The sequence below is a fragment of the Gekko japonicus genome, unplaced genomic scaffold (assembly GCF_001447785.1).
Source record: "Gekko japonicus isolate JY-2015 unplaced genomic scaffold, Gekko_japonicus_V1.1 scaffold2443, whole genome shotgun sequence".
Lineage (NCBI taxonomy): Eukaryota > Metazoa > Chordata > Lepidosauria > Squamata > Gekkonidae > Gekko > Gekko japonicus.
This window is the reverse complement of record NW_015177089.1, coordinates 143717-150418: the sequence shown is the minus strand read 5'-3', so window position 1 is coordinate 150418 and position 6702 is coordinate 143717.

Here is a 6702-nt window from a genome sequence, read left to right as displayed (position 1 = left end):
CCCGCAGCCCCAAGTCCGGACGCTCGGACTCCCCCCCGGGGAAACCGTCCCGGACACAGACAGCGCATTTTTTAATTCTCCTTCTCATTATGGTTCCTGAAAGGACTTTGCTCTTGACGACCTCGCTCCCCTCCGGCTCCAGCCCTCCGGGAAAGATGGCTCGTTATCCCGCCGGCGCCCTTTTGCGCAGACCTTTATTGGGTGCCCGCCCTGCGCTCGGGTGCCCGCGGGCGCCCTGGCGCACAGCCGCACGACCGAGCCCTCGGGGAGCGCCGGCCGACCAGCGGAGAAGGATTCTTTGCCTGGGTCTTAGAAGGTAATAGTCGGGCTCCGTTCCAATCAGTGGAGGGGTTTTTTGCCATTGACTCCAGTGAGGGGGGAAGGGTTGCGTGTGCGTGCGTGGATTGCTACCCTAATAAAAGGCGCAGTCCGGGCTCGTGCCAATCGATGCCAGCTTTGCCATTGGTGTCTAAGGTGATGTAGATTGGACGCTTTAAAAAGAAAGGAGAGGTCCGACTCCGTTTTGGAAAAGTGTTTCCTTTTTTTCTCTCTTCCCTGCACAGACTTCTTGATAGGCAAGGACTTGTTTTAAAGTGTAAATTGATATATAGTAATTTATTTTTTAAATCTGTAGTTGAATCTTTTGGACCAAACAGCAGAAAGTGTTCTCTCTTCTCTCCTCCACAACTGAGTTTAAATATGACCTAAAACGCTGGGTTGTGTTTTTTTTTCTCCTCCATTATATACGAAAAAGGGAAAGTGTATTAATCTTATTTTATCGTTTATCTTTTTTTGTCGAAGATATTCTTAAGTTACTGACTTGTTTGTTTATTAATAAATTACCATTCAATTGGACTGAGATCTGGATACTTGAATCCCTCTTCTTTTTTAAAAAAAATAATAATAATAAACTTGACAATTTAACAACATGGATGTTAGGACTTCTAGTTCCAAGATGCAAATCTTCTAAAAATTATTCTGGACAAGGTGGCCCACCGTCACCCTGATTTACAAACCGCTTAAGCCATAGCTATGGAACTGAAATTTATGTACCAGTCCTTAAAAATACTTATAAATTAATGCAGTCGATTTAAGGCGATCCCCCGCCGGCGTGTGGTCCCTGAACTTCGGTGTGGCTAGAAATGGCTGGAAACCAAGGGCTTCGATTCAACTGACCTATTGATTGAGATGTGTGGATTTATTTTTGTAACGGCTAACTCTTAACTGTTCAGCCCAAATAACAACAACACAAGAGTAGTAGTAGTAGTAGTAGTAGTAGTAGTAGGAGGAGGAGGAGGAGGAGGAGGAGGAGGTAGTGTTGCCAGGAGGACTGGAGTTACCGAGCCAACACTTTTGGCCAGCAACACATACATTGGAGCAGAAAAGTATTTCAGTAGAGGATCCATGTATGAAGCTGATCATAGGAGGTGTGTCACTAAAGTAATTGAAAAAAGGGAGCCCACCGATTCCCCCTGCAAATGAATGCATATATTTTACGTGGAAGTCTCCGGCAACCCATTTAAACTCATCCTTAACTACTAAGCCTGGCACTGGATCTTTGCGACTTCAGTATCTCCGATGACTGGGCAGATTTAAACGAAAGCGTGCGCACTCCATGTGCGTTCTAAAGTCACCTGGATCCCTCATTTTAAAATGAAAGTTTAGGGATTTTTTTTTTTAAGGCTTCTTTCTTTTCCTCTCTAAAATGGTTTTAGGGTTTTTCAAGGGAGTGATTCTTAGTTGGGAAGATTTCCCCCCCCCCCTCTGAGAATGCCATTTATACCCTTTCCCATTTTCCCTCTGAGTCTCTTTTAAAACAGAAGAAATCCCTTTGGGGGTGAAGCCAGTAGCGCAAAGGTGTGACGTCTGTCAACGGAGGAAGCGCACCTTCGGGGCAATTCTCCAGGAGGTTTTGAGGGGGGCGGGTTGGGAACACCTCCCCGGCTCTGTAAATAACCAAGAAAATGCACTCCAGCCTTTTATCTGCGCCGGATCGGCCCTGCTGTCAGGAGAGAGGCTTTTCTCCCCGCGTGCCTCCGGTGCGCATTTTGGAGAGCCGGCAGTCTCCTCTCGGGCGCTCTTATCTCAGGCAACACTTAGCCGTAATTGGCGCCCCGATTGTTAAAAGGCCGCAAACAGTAAACAAACCCAGGCTTATTTAATTAAAACCTTATTAGAGTAGTCTTCTGAAGCAGGGAAGGTCCCGGTTGCCTTTTCGCTTAGCTGCGTTTCTGGATTTTATTTGTTGCCCGAAATGATTTCATTTCGCGCGATTGCAAATACGGCCGTGGTTTCTTTTGCCGTTTGTTTTTTTTGTGTTTTAAACGTTTCGCTTTTGCTTCTTCTGACTCAGAAGCGAGCCCCCCCCCCCCACACACACACCTGAGTTTCATGGGATCGTACTCCCATGAAAAACCTGCAAAGGACTGCAAGCCCTCTTAGGCATTAACCTTCTGATAAGGAAGCGAACGCCGAGGGGACGCCGGGGACAAAGTTGAATATTGAGAATGAGCCCATCTGGGTGGGTTTCTGTGCTTTCCTTCTCACGGGCTTGCCTTATCTCCTGACAACTGGTTGTTCGGAGCTTTACGTTTCAGTTTGTTAGAGCCTCAGTCCATAAATCAGGAGAGCTGGCGAGAGCGTTGAAATCGACTGGGGACTTCCACAGTCAGAGCCACATTTCAGCTTAGATGAGCAAATCTACAGAATGAAACAGGGCCCGGCTGGATGGCAAATAATCGGCCTTGTTCCTCGAACGCTGGCAACTCACGGTGTGTCACGAGTCCATCGGTAAAAATAATCTGAACCCGTGAGATCCCGAACATTTTAACAAGAGGACCCCTCCCGTTGAACGGAATGGAACATTTTTCGTAGTAGGGAGGCTCAGGATCTTGGGGACACAACCAATGCTCCCTCTAAGCTGTGGAGTCTTGTGAGCAAAAATTCCACTTTGTGAGCTACTGGCATTAAAGTTGTGAGCGAGCGATTTGGCTACTGCATAAATGAGTTTGCTCTGGAGCCATCCCTTCCTGAGCTAAGACAAAAATGTGTGAGCTGGAGGCTAAAAAACCGTGAGCTCGCTCACACGAACTCAGCTTAGAGGGAACACTGGGCACAACTGTGAATTCTGCCTGGGGGGTGGAGAGTGCAGCCCGAGGGTCTTGACATTAGAGAGAGATCCTGACGTTCTGTGGAATTTCCTCCAATCGGATCCTCTCCCTGTTTATTTCTGCGTGTATTGGGGGGGTGGGGGGCTGGTCCCGTGACAACTTTTTTTAAAAAAAAATATTAGCTTATATTTTATAGTTCTAATTAGACGTGTTACAATAAAGCATCCGGACACGTGGATGCCTGAAGCGCCAAACCTATCGAAAACCGAATGGGCGTTTTGAAGAACCATCGAGGACAATGCGAGGGATAAGTAGTTTGCCCCTCTCTTTCGCATGGACAACTCACTTTCACAGACGCTACATAACGCAGTTTCAATCCGCTTCAGCAGCCTTTTGCAAGCGGATTTTGCCGTTTCACGCAGTAAAATCCGCTTGCAAAGTGCATCGGAAATGGATCGAAAGCGCATTATTTAGTTGCGTGTGGAAGCGTTTAGTCGTGATTTGACTGTAGCTGGGTTGTGCTCTTCGCCCACTACAAGCGTCAGAAAGGGGAGGGAACTGGAGGAGCGAAAGAATTGGGGGTGGGGTGGAGTACATTGTTTCAGCCGTATTTATTTATTTAATTTTTAAATGAAAATGTTTCTGGTCAGAGCAAAGGCAGCCGAAATTGCTCAGAATTCTCTGGAATTGCTTCCCCTTCCCTCTGCTTTTGTGGGAGACGAGATGCTCGATTGTGTGGACCTTAGAGGCCTGATCCGTTAAGAATCTCTTGTGTGCGATTTACCCACACACCCCACTGGAAATCCTTGGTTTCCCAGAAGGTCATAAACCGAGATCTTAAGAACTGTTTTTATCTGGGCTCGCTCTAGCTCCGGCTTTGATAATTGCTTGTTTGGTCCTTTCTCTCTCGCTCTCTCTAGGGATAGGAAGGCGGAGGGGGGGCGGGAAACGGGGACAGCTTTTGGGGGCGCTGGTTGTTTCATGGTTTCTTTGATTCCTCACTGGCAAAAGGGGCTTCTTGCTTCCCAAAAGCACATCGCCGGTTTCTCCGTGGGATCAGAGGCCCCGACAAAAGACATAGACTGGGGGAGGGGGTAGAGTGGAGGAAGAGCAGGGAAGGTCCTAACTAACCTTCAGCGGGCTGAACCAAGCGAGTGGGCCTGAATGGATCGGCGCCCAAGCCGCGCCACAATTCGGACCTTTGCATTGCTTAACTCTGAAGTGAGGTTCACTTGTGGCCAGTGGGAGTTTCTTCCAGATAAGAGTGCGGATGATTACCGTCTCAGAGCCTTTGGACAGGCCCGGGGCACTTACACTCGGGAGTGAGTCCCACTAAAGTCTGCGCGGGCCTTACTTTCAAAGGAAATCCGTCAGGATCTGTCCGTAGGCCGCCTGGTGCGCTCCAGGCTTCAGCGCTGAGCGGTTGAAATCAGCTTCCTCACAGTCGTGGGGGAACGTTCTTGAGTGCAAGGCGAAGAAGACCTGGGTATGCTTACTTGGGAGTAACATATCCTAGTGCGTACAGGAGGACTCCTAAATTTGCACGGGATCGGGCTCTGTTGCAGCAGCACCTAAAGGGGGTTTGTTTGTAGGAATAGGCCGGAAGTTCCCTTGGATTTGTAGGGTCTTCTCAGGGAAGGTGTTCGGGATCGGGGCAGTGCTAGTCACATATTCTAGTGCGTACAGGAGGACTCCTAAACTTGCACGGGATCGAGGCCTGTTGCAATAGCACCTAAAGGGGCTTTGTTTGTCGGGATTTCCCTTGGATTTGTAGGGTCTTCTCAGTGAAGGTGTTCGGGATCGGGGCAGTGCTAGTTTTGCCTTTGGGTGTGTGTGTGTTTGTGCCTGGCTGTGGCCTAGCCGCAGATATCTTCGGTTGGTTTCCAAGGCTCCCTCTCAACTGTGGAGTCCTGTGAGCGAAAACTCTGCTTTGTGAGCGACTGGGATTAAAGTTGTGAGCGAGCGATTTGGCTACTGCATACATGAGTTTGCTCTGGAGCCCTCCTTCCGGAGGCTAAAAAACTGTGAGCTAGCTTGCGCCAACTCAGCTTAGAGGGAACACTGGAAGAAGCTCCTCCTAGTAGGAAGGACCTACACAAAGCGATGTCTCCCCCGTTTCCTTCCAGTCGAAAGCAGCGACAACTGGGTCTCTATTTGTTTTTTTATCAACACATTCTGGAAGTCCCTGGCCCAAAGAGCATCCGGCTGTCCTCAACCAGAGCCAGGGACAACTGGGTCTCTAGGAAGTGCGGCCTGGCCTCCCCAGACCCCACTCCCGCGACTAATATGGCCGGCAAACCGGTCACTCGTCTCTTCTCTGCCTGGGCTCTAATGCGGCTGATGAAGAGGCCACCGACTGTTCGCAGAAAGACTTGCTGGTCTTCAAGACTGCTTTGCTTTTTTTCCGCTGGGTCGAGTCACTTACCTGCTCACACACTGTTCCCTACTCGAGATTCAGCGCTGGGCTTGGAGCCCTTTTAGAGGGGTGTATCTCTAGACTCGTGTGAGGAGGAGGAGGAGGAGGAGGAGGGAAAGGGAGGCCTGCCAGCCACAGGTAGACCTGCTGGTGGGCAGTGTTCCCTCTAGGCTGAGTGAGTGTGAGCTAGCTCACAGTTTTTTAGCCTCTGGCCCACGCATTTTTGTCTCCGCTCAGGAAGGAGGGCTCCAGAGCCAACTGATTTATGCAGGAGCCAAATTGTTTGCTCACAGCTCTAATGCCAGTAGCTCACAAAGTAGAAGTTTTGCTCACAGGACTCCACAGCTTAGAGGGAGCATTGCTGGTGGGCCTTGTCACTCCTCCGACCCTCTGACGGGGAAAGAGGAGGGGGCAGAAGCAGAAAGGGACCGTTCTCCTGGAAGGGAGACTTTCGAGAGAGCCCTCTCTTGAGCGCGTGACGTTGGGGACCTCCGGAGACAATATTAAGGGGGAGAAAAGCATTCCCACACCAAAGGGCGGGTGGGGAGGAGGAAGAGGAGGGAACCAGTGTTCGAAGTGGTGCCTCCAAAAGCAATGTTCCCTCTAAGCTGTGGAGTCTTGTGAGCAAAAATTCTACTTTGCGAGCGACTGCCATTAAAGTTGTGAGCGAGCAATTGGGCTGCTGCATGAATCAGTTTGCTCTGGAGCCCTCCTTCCTGAGCGGAGACAAAAATGTGTGAGCCGGAGGCTAAAGAACTGTGAGCTGGCTCACACTAACTCAGCTTAGAGGGAACACTGCTCCAAAGCCGCTTTGGATCTTTGCTTTTCCTCGGACACATCCCGGGTGATCCCCGCAAGAATTCGTGTGGAGCGACTGGCTTGCAGGTGAGGAGGGCTCCGGCTGGAGCCCCCCCCCCGCCTGCTCCGGAGGAGTCCCACCTTAGCGTGGAGCAAATGGGGTTGCCGAAGGCTGTGCATGAATGGCTCCTTTGTGCTGCCAGGCCTTTGACGCACTCCAGGCCTCTCCGCCTCGACTTCTGGCCTGCCCGGGGTCCCGGGATAATAAAACGAGGCCGCCTCTTCCGCTCTCGACGCACCAAACGGCCCAGTGTGGAGGTGACCGGAGGGGGGGGGTTGTCTGTGTGGAGTGATCGGAGGCCCGTAGCTAGACAGTGA